Genomic DNA, 9,391 nt, shown 5'->3' with positions numbered 1-9,391 from the left:
CCTGTACCCATAAGATCCCAGACCCGAAGTAACCAGGTTGTATAAGGCTCAAGCCCCCGCCTCACAATGTCTTTTTGTAACTTACGGAGACTGTCATATGTCAGGGACTCGGTGATTATCTCAACCTCTGGCTTCCCTGTGAGTTGTGAAGGTCCTCCTTTTTTATCCTTATCAAGAGGGTGCTGTGATTTCATCTTAGACTTTCTTGTTTCCACAGGGGCAACAGCTGCTGGCTGTGACTGCCCTTGTGGTTCAGCTGGAACCTGGACGGTTGTAACGTCTGTGGGTTCCACTGCAGCACCATCAGACTCTCCCCCTTTGAGGCAGGGGGAGGGTTTCCCAGCAGCTGAGGAAATGCACTCCTTTAGTATCTCATGCATCTCCCTCACCAGAACACCCACCCACTGTTGGTGGTTCATTTCTGAGGTTGGCTGTGGGGCAGGGGCAGGCTCTGGGGAAGCATCCCTAGTCTCTGGGGCTGTGCCAGGTTCTCGGGCAGCATCCCTGGTCTCTGGGGTAGGTGTCAGGGTGATTATCCTGAAAGCTAAATAGAATAGGCCTATCAGCAACACCAGCTATTTTGTGATATCATTAGCATCTAGAGATTTGAACCCTTTGAAAATTGGTGGGGTAGACCTGAAGAGCTGGGTAAAGGGTTGGGGGAAAATTTCCTCTGGTGTCATTTCCTCATCCTGGGTACCATTTTTAAAGTAACCCAAAACCCATCCAGTTATTGTGCGATTGCTTTGAATCCACGTGCCCGCCTTCCAGAGGAAGTTAAAAATCCATGAATTCTTCACCTTATTAACCCATAAAACAACCTGGGTAACAGCCACAGTGGCCTTAGTTATAGGACTCATGTTTAGGTAAGGTGCAACAAATGGGAGAAGTATAGCCATGACCATGTGCTGGCTGAACCTGGGTAACCTAGACCACATGAGGTCATCTAATGGGGTTTCAATATCCAGCACACAAAAAAAATAGGTTATTTAAGAACTGTTATTCCTTTTTCACCCTTTTTCTCTCAGTGCCCTTGGGCCCCATCACTGGGTGTCAAAATCTGTCTTGGTTTGGAAGACAGGTGTCTGCTAGGGAGGGCAGGAACCCTTCTCAGAATGAAAATGCAGACCCCCTCCCTCCAAATTACTATAATTCTGAAATCAAGGGGCTCTCAGGCAGAGCTCTGGGGATAGGAATAACAGTTCTTTACTAGTATGTATAACAAGGCACACAAACAACAATAACTACAGCGTTAGCAACAAAACAGAACCAGGGACCCCGTGACAGCTTTCTGGGCTGAGATGGGAAGGGATGGAGGAGAGGCTTTGCTTCACAGACCCCTTGGGCAGTCAGTCCCGGTGCTCCTGCAGGGCTCTGAGGAACACTCAGCTGGAACAGCAGGGATGAGCTGAGATCCTGGGCCGGTGGTTGAGGTGTATTTGCAGCGGTGGCTGGCACTGCCACATGTCCTGGCAGGACAGGGGGTGCAAGTCCACCAAGGAAGAAGGAGAAGAAGAAGCAGCAGCAGCAGCTCTGTCTAGATGATGGCGAATTCCCTTCTGTTAGCCACAACAGCTCCGAGAGAGTGTCTTGCTCTCCAGCCCAAGAAACCAGCCAGCCCCCAGCTGCCCCCACCCTCACTTTTTCCCGCTCCCCTTCCCCTCTGGGCCAGCCAAACTCCCTGTGTTTCTCAAGCACCCAACAAGTACCAGCCATCAGGTTTTCCCCAGAACTAATGTACAAAAAATTCCATAACTGAGAAGGAACAAAAAGAATGACACCCACCCCCCAACAGGTGAAGAGCACAGCACTGCTGGAAACCCCTGAGGTGAAGGAGACCAAACTACTCTCTGGGTCCTGGAAAACATGAAGATGTTACCAACAATTCCAGGAGGGAACATTTCAAGGTGAATAGCAGAGCATATCACCAGCCCAAATTTCTTTCTTTAGCCAGGCTGAGTACCAAGGGTGAAGACCGTGGGCTTGAACCAGGGAGACCAATCTCCTGAGCTGCCTGCTGCCAGAACATCTCTGCTGGCCATTCCAAGGCTGGCAGGGCTCATTTCCAGCTCTCTGCCTCACAGGAGGTTGGCTGCTGCTCTTGCTTGAGGGGTGCTCACTGGGTGCAGCCCAGTGGCTGAGGCTCCAGTATGGTGTTGGAGGTTTTTGTGGCACAAGCAAGGGAAGGAGGAACAGCTGTGGGGTGGGTGCCACCTCTGTGGAGACTGAGACACACTGAGGGTGTTTGGCCCAGAGCCTGGTGGCTGCATGAATTGTAGCCACTAGGAGGTCATTTATCATATCCTGTGCAACTAGTCCCCTTCAGCAGCAATTGCTGCTCTTTAACAGCTTCCAAGCAATGCTCCCTGCAGGCTGTGCTTGCTGTCAGAACCTAAAAATCAGAGGGTGAAAAATTCCAAATCTAACCAAATAAAAACACAGCTTCATGGGGATTTTGTGCTTTTCTTTTAAACTCAACAGGTGTTCCTGGTCATCCACAGGGAAAATATCTGCATGCCACTGAAATGAAGCAACTCAAAACCAAACTCTGTGAAGATAATCCCATCTTTTGATTTTATTTGGTAGAAATGAATGGGGAAAAAAAGAAAAAAGCTTCAACTCTGGGTTTTCATGATAACAGAGTGGGAACTTTCACCACCATCCCAGTTTTGGACTGCATTTGATGCAGGCTTATGGAGACAGGGGACAGTTATTAGAGCTGCGTGAATAATCTACAGCAAGTAACTGAATGGAAGTGTTTGGCCTTTTATCTGTTTGCAAACTGTGAGCTTTCCTGGATGTTCTTGAATGTGTTTGTTGTTTGAGATAATACTGCCCATAATTTCTGTGAATAATTATTTATTTGTGGACTGCCTACAAGTATTTAGATAGTCAAAATGTCATTTTTGTTCCATGGTTACATGAGTGCAACCCTGAGACTTCCACCAAGAGTACTCACAGTCAGGAGTGGTAAATTCACTTTCTGTAAAACCTTGTTGAAATCTTCTCAGAAACTGTCTGTCTTGTCTGCTGCAGGGAAAAAAAAAAAGGAGGAAAATGCAGTAAAATAACAGGGGAGGTTGGTAGGGTGTTAAAAAACATTTCCAGGAGACTCCCCTGTGTCTCTGCAGCCATGGAGGTCTTTGGGGATGCAGAGATCCACTGCAGCCCATGGAAGAGCCCACACTGGAGCAGGGTGATGCTCAAAGGAGGCTGTGACCCCCTGGGAAATCTGTGCTAGGACCTGCACAATGGAGACAGGAGTCCACACTGGAGCAGGTTTGCTGGCAGGACTTGTGACCCTGTGAGGGAGCCAGACTGGAGCAACCTGTTCCTGAGAGACTGACCCTGTGGAAGAGTGATTCTCATGGCAGCAGTTTGTGCAGGGCTGTTGCCTGTGAGATGGACCCACTGGAGGAGCTCATGGATTACTCTTTCCTGTGGCAGGGACCCCATGGTGAAGCAGAGGAAGGACTCCTCTCCCTGAGCAGCAGCAGAAACACCCTGTGATGGATTGACTGGAACCCTATTCCCTGTCTTCCTGCAGCACTCGGGGAGGAGGTAGAGCTGGGCAGGAGGAAGTGGTAGGGAGAAGGTATTTTTAAGGTTTTATTTTACTTCTCTACTGTCCTGCTCTGACCTTGTCAGGAGTAAAGTCAGTTAATATCTCCAAGTCTATTTTGCCCATGATGTTATTTGGTGAGTGACCTCTCCCTGCCCTTACCTCAACCCAGGAACCCTCAGTTATATTTCCTCTCCCCTGTTTGCCATGTGTTCACGGGGCCAAGGCAGACACAGCAAATATTCCACCCACGTGCTCTGTAAGCCACCAGAGCTGGACAGCAAAGGGGTTTTATAACCATCTTGTCCTCCAAAAGAATGGTGCAAACCCCATGTCTGGAGTACTCTGAGCCCTGCCATGTTGTGACTGCTTGTCCAGGAGCATCCCAGACAGGTTTCTGACAGTCACCAAACTCTGATAGCAGCTTGGAGAGGAGTTTCTTTGGCAGCAGTGCAGGCAGGACCAATAAAACTTTGCAGGAACACCTCTTGTGTTTGTCTACATGCACAGTTCATCCGTTACCCTACCTGCTTGGATGGTTTTGTGATAAGGACACCTTGAGGGATAAATGGAACAGGGGTATTAAGGAAAAAGTACTCAATAATATAGAGCAACGTGCACCACAAATGAAGATGTATTTTCAGGGGAAAAACAACATTTTGAAAACTAAACAAGGCATGAATTCATTTTGCGTGTCTGTAAAACTTGCTTCTTCATTTCCTTCAACTGATGTTTATCCATTGCTTGTTGTTTATCCATTGCATTCTGAAAGCAATATTCTACAGAAAATGATTTCTTCTGTGTGAGGAAAAAGACACAACTTTGGGAGTTCAAATAAACTAGGGTGTTTATTAAGGGAAAAAAGCAAAGGGGAGGAAGGGATAATGGGTGAGGGAGAAAAAAAGAAAAGAAATTAAAAAAAGGTCTGAGGATTGAGGAATTCTCTGGCAGAACCGGCGTTTTGGTCCCAAAGCAAGAACTCAGCGGCACTGCTGTGAATGCAGCTAATCTGCACTCAAATTTATATAAAAAAGTCTCTAAGAGATGTAGACCGAAGTCTGCAGTGTCGGGTCCTCAGCTGCAGCTAATCCACAGTTAAAGGGCATTTCTTCAAACTTCACAGGTCCTTTTATAATCTGTGTCCCCTCAGCTTGTTGCTGGCAGTCCCACCCCTGTAATTGTTGTTGATGGGTGCTGGTAACATCTTCTGCTCCAACAATTTGCTGGCCTTGGGGTAACTGAGGTTTTGGAGAGAAAGTTCCTCATTAGTATGCACCATTGCCGTGGTGTCAAGTTACAAGTCTTCTGGGGCAGGTTAAAAACTCTTTGTAAGATGCTGCTGGTGAGGGGATTTGCTTTGAAAACCTCGAAAGTAACAAACTTAAAAGAGAATATTAAACTTACAAACAATGCATCAATAGCAACAAACAAATGACTAAGAGACTACAAAAATAGGGATAATGCTCATGACAATTAAACATTCAATTGGAACACACAAAAAACACAACCAGTACAATTCTACAATGAACTACTTCTAAACAACAACAACAACGAATTCCACATGCAAAAGCCAATCTAAGGTTTTATAGATTACATTCTGGAAATATTTCCCAACTCCTGAACCCTCTGTTTTCAAACAGCTTTTCTCTGAACTATTGTATGTGGGTAAGCATTTCCAAAATGTTAGATCTCTTTTGGCTCCCCAAGGAGCACTGTGGGCTCCGCTTTTCTGTTACCTTGTTATACACTGCTAAGAAAGCTGATGGACAGCGCATCAGAGACAGTAAAATATAAAGTAGTGTGGGAAAAGGTGTGGGCTCAGGTTTGGGACATGAAACAGGCTGTGACCTCATGCAACTCTACTCTGTTCCCTTTCCCAGGCTTTGTCTTTACCATTTAAAACCATGAACATGTGGGGTTTTCTACAATAGATGAAGAAAAGAAAATTAAACTCTTTGTAATGGAAGGGGGAGAAAAAAATAACACTGTTCTTTCTTTCACCCTTCCTGCTCTCTTTCTGTGCCATTTTGCTAGGTGCTTTCACCCTCTTTTCTTCTGTTCTACCCCTCATTGTGACTTGTGTATTGTCCCTCTTCTTTGTGTTATTCTTTCTTCCCCCGGCAGATTTTAGTGGAGGGGAGTTATTTGAGGGAGTAAATCTCTGTCCATCCAGCTTGTGACAAGTACAGACTGAAATGAGAGTTGCACTGAAGATGAATCCTTTTTTTTTTGTGGAAAATGAAAACAACAAAAGCTTTTTCTCATATTATTGACATTTTTCAGTGGATATCATCATTGAAGAGTGAACTAAAGCCAGAATTGAGTCTTTGGCTATTGAAACGTTTAGACGAAAATTTGCCAATCTCCAAATTTATTTTTCCAATTCTCCAGTTAAAGAAACTCCCCCAAAATTATTTAAAGAATCTTGCCCATACAACTCCCTCCTACCCCTGCTATTTTGTTCCATTTTGGTCAAAGAACCCATTTTCCACTTGCACTAATTCAATACACTTGTTTTCTTTCAGAAGCCACATTGCAGTAATACTGAGAAAGGAGTCCAGAACCAGCTGAATTAATGCTTTGCTCATGCCTGTTTGTACACTTTTTATTTTGCTTTGCCTTTTTTTGAGCTGCATTTGGTGGGCAATGTTTTATATGCTCAAGAACAGACAACACTCTATAATCCTGCATTAACGCTGAGCTGTATCACCTGAACTGTGGCTGCAGGGGTGCATTGTGTGGTCCCCCCATTTCTCAATCAACTGGTAGCTGGTGGTAGAGGTTCATGCATGCATGAGCTGTAGTTTTATTTCCTGTGGAGGAGAAAAATGATTAAAAAATTGTTCTCAACGAGTTAGGCTGAAATACAGTCTGTCATTTTGGGCTCTACATGCTGAGCATGTGTGTGGAGGGTAATGGAGGGTTGAGATTGATTTGGACCTGATGAAAAATAGTGTGAAATGTTGGTAGTGAAGTCATGGAGCTCCAAGCCAACAATTAAGCTGTGTGAAGGCTTCACCCTTTCCTCTTCTGCAGAGGAAGTTAATTAATGTAATTTACTTTGAAAATCTCAGGTTCTGTTTTTTAAGTGATAAAAGGCCTTGGGGTCATGTTTAAAAGTGGGTGCTGTGAAAGGATGTGGTGGTGGGATCCAAAGCTGTTGTAAAGGACTGCAGAGGATCCTTGGACACAGCATTTCCATGGAGGATGAGGGAAATTTATTTAAAACCAGCACTGACTTGCACCTTAGACATGCTGCTGGTGTGCACCCTGTCTGTCCTTGCCTTGCTTCAGCACATCCCCAGCTCACAGCACCCAGCCTAGTGTTCCACGCTCTGGGCTCTGCCTCAGCATTAAAACACAGGAACAATGCACATTCTTCAAGCAAGATAAAGGATGCTGGTTCTGGGGCAGGTGGGATGCTCCTTTCTTGATTGCAGCCCTGAGGGATCTGGGAAGGGAGACCTGAACTGGAGCACAGCCTGAGTGCAGGAAGTGTGAGAAGGCAGCAAGAGGGGAGCAGGGGCCCACTGCCAGAATGTCCTCAACAGCTGTGGATATTTAACAATATATTGGACTGAACCATCCCCAGGACAAACCTTTTTTCCAAATGTGGGTTGGAAACAGTGCTTGAATGGGGCTGCAGTAAAGTTACAGAGCTTTACCCAGGTCCTAAGGAATCAGGTCACCTTCATTTCCAGCTAGGACAATGATGCCAGTGTCATTTTGTAAAGAAAGAAACGAGCTGTCTGGTTGGCTTCAGTGCCCCTAGGCACACCTCGTTTGTGGGGATGCCATGGTTAGGTCACCAGGAAGGTTAAATTCCATTTCTTAGGCGTGACAGAGACTTGGCCAAAGCTGCCTGTGGGGCCTGGCAGCATCCAGGACAAGGAGGTAATGACGGAGTTGGCAAAGTGTGTGTCTGGCTGCTTCCTTGTCATTAATTAGGGACGCTTGATCACAGCAGGGAAACTCAGGCCAGGCTACGAGAGTTAGCTATAGAAAAAGGTTTGACTCTAACCCCCAGTAAGACTAACTGCTTCTTTCACAGGGAATGTGCAAGACTGAATCAGATTTTGCATGAAAATTATTTTCCATCTTTGTAACCTTAGGGATTTGTGTCACAATCTGGAAATACAAGGGGAGGCTCTGTGGCTCTGGGTGCCTCTGTGTTCCTGTGACTCTGAAGCAGTATTTAAACCCTACCCAATTCCTGACTCTTGCAACATCATACATTTTCTTAATATGAATCTAAATATTACAAACTTCTGTCATAAGTTGTCACTGATTAGTTAAAGACAGTCCTGGAGCTGACTCAGAACACATGGACAGGATGGTCAAGGCCAAGATATTCAATAGGCCTTGTGGTTCTGTCTCCAAACTTTCTCCTCACAGCCTGTCCCAGCATGGGCATTCTGTAAAATGGGCATTTAGGACATGCCCAGCATGGGGAGAATCTGGAATAATCCTTCATGTTGCAATCTTGCACCAGATGATTTACACCTGGACAACAAGCTTTGTTATCCTTCTGGTCACTATCTAGGTGAGGCTCTGCAGACAAGATTTATGTGCTTGCAGTCATGTCTTTCTAAGCTTCAGTTTTCAGCTGCAAAGACAAAAATCAGTGGCTGAAATGCTCTTCCTGAAGACTCTACAGGTCTTGTGTGTTGGCACTTCATGATCCTAGAAATGCAGTTGAGCTTGGCAGGAGTGGCCTAAAACTAGCAGTGTCTTAGACCAGGATGGAAGTTCACTTACCAAACAATGTGGAAGAATGTTTGACTGTGCTTTAATTTACTGTATTGCACTGCTAGCAAAGCTAGGTGCATAAATCGTAGTGATTAATAAATCTGTTATGTCCTCCTTTATTTCCTATTTGCAAACTGCCTGAGGAATTTTCTCAACTGAATTTGTTATTCAGAATTTTTCACTGAGTCATTTCTGAGATAATTCTTGTGTTTTTATCTTCTCTGGGAAGTTGTGCTGAGTCTGACATTGGAGCTGTTTTCATTAGAGACATAAATCTTTCTTTTGTTATTTCAAAATCACATTTCCCATGCTACCATTTGCAATTACAGATATGAAACTTGCTTTCTTTGACTGCTCTTCAACATCTATTTATCACTGGCTGCTTCAGCTGCTGTTGAAATGCTGGTAAACTGTATCACCCTCACATTTATGACCATACACCATACACAGAAGCATGAATTTATTTGCACAGAGGTTAAAGAGAGTGAATGAGCACCTGTGAAATTTTGGGGATGGGGCAGTCGGTAAAGAAAAAAGAAAGTGAACGTAGACTATTACTTCATTCTGTACTTTAAAAGAAAATGTTGGCTACGATGGCCTTTTGCAGGGAGGAGAACCATGAAAATATATCCTGAGAATGGTTATTGGGTTAGGAGTCTCAGGGAAAAGAGGAGGAGAAGTTTCCTTCCCTGCTTGTAACTTGGCTTAGGCACTAACCTGCTCAGAGAACTTTGGGAGATTCGGCAGAAATGGAGATTACTTGTTTCTGGGATCAGGATTCAGCTAAGAAAAAGGTTCTCCAAGACAATTTTTGTCACTGGGTACCCAAATTCCTCCAAGGTCTCACTGGCTACAGCCTCTTTGACCTTGTCCTTTGTTAGTGTAAGGCTTTGGGACATGCAGTTGTGAAAAGGAGAGGCTGGGACAGAAAAGCTGCAGGAAAACACCTTAGTGGAGGAATTTTATTGTTGCATATTTTGGTGGGGTAAGAGAGGAGAAATTTCCTGACAAGCTTGAATTCTAGGGCATTCACTTAAATTAAGCAAAGGGTTGCAGTGGCAGTTGGTGCAATAAGAGTCT

General features: G+C 44.9%; 1 long non-coding RNA gene across 2 annotated transcripts in view; it reads left to right on the top strand.

Annotated features, from left to right (window-relative positions):
• Positions 1-4,248, top strand: part of LOC117244422 — a 39,593-nt gene extending 35,345 nt beyond the window's left edge. For both annotated transcript variants that reach the window (XR_004497491.1, XR_004497490.1), the window contains exons 6-7: positions 1,796-1,907; positions 2,482-4,248. This is a non-coding gene — a long non-coding RNA (uncharacterized LOC117244422). The remainder of the gene's footprint in view (positions 1-1,795; positions 1,908-2,481) is intronic.
• Positions 4,249-9,391: the final 5,143 nt, after the last annotated feature.

This window comes from Parus major, chromosome 1A (genome assembly GCF_001522545.3).
Source record: "Parus major isolate Abel chromosome 1A, Parus_major1.1, whole genome shotgun sequence".
Classification (NCBI taxonomy): Eukaryota; Metazoa; Chordata; class Aves; order Passeriformes; family Paridae; genus Parus; species Parus major.
This window is presented reverse-complemented; position numbering and strand designations above follow the sequence as displayed.